The 333-nt window shown below is 33.6% G+C and overlaps 1 long non-coding RNA gene across 1 annotated transcript in view; it reads right to left on the bottom strand.

The window, feature by feature from the left end:
- Positions 1–333, bottom strand: part of LOC117937015 — a 15591-nt gene that overhangs the window by 1039 nt on the left and 14219 nt on the right. The gene's annotated exons all lie outside the window — the stretch shown is intronic.

Raw genomic sequence — 333 nt, 5'->3', positions numbered from 1 at the left:
TGGGAGAAAGGTAGTGTTCATTGGAGAACCATTGCTAAGAATAATCTGTTATACTCCAATATAATTATAATAATAATAATAATAAAACAAAACAGCATGATTTTCAAATGACACCAGAATGATCGAGGATGGGCAGTTTTTCTTCTTCCTTTTTTCCATTTTTTTTGATTTGCTTCGACCTGATACAGGTTAAGATGCAACTTACTGAATCTCTCTGAATCTCTGCTGGGTTTGAGGTTTCAAAATCAAAAAGGAGGTTAAAATGAACATTTAGCATTCAGTCTACATCAGGTGAACATTTTCTAGTTAACAGATATACACTACAAGGACGCG

The sequence above is a fragment of the Etheostoma cragini genome, chromosome 21 (genome assembly GCF_013103735.1).
Source record: "Etheostoma cragini isolate CJK2018 chromosome 21, CSU_Ecrag_1.0, whole genome shotgun sequence".
NCBI classification, from domain to species: Eukaryota; Metazoa; Chordata; class Actinopteri; order Perciformes; family Percidae; genus Etheostoma; species Etheostoma cragini.
Note: the sequence above shows the minus strand (reverse complement) of the source record. Positions and strands in the feature narration are given on the sequence as shown.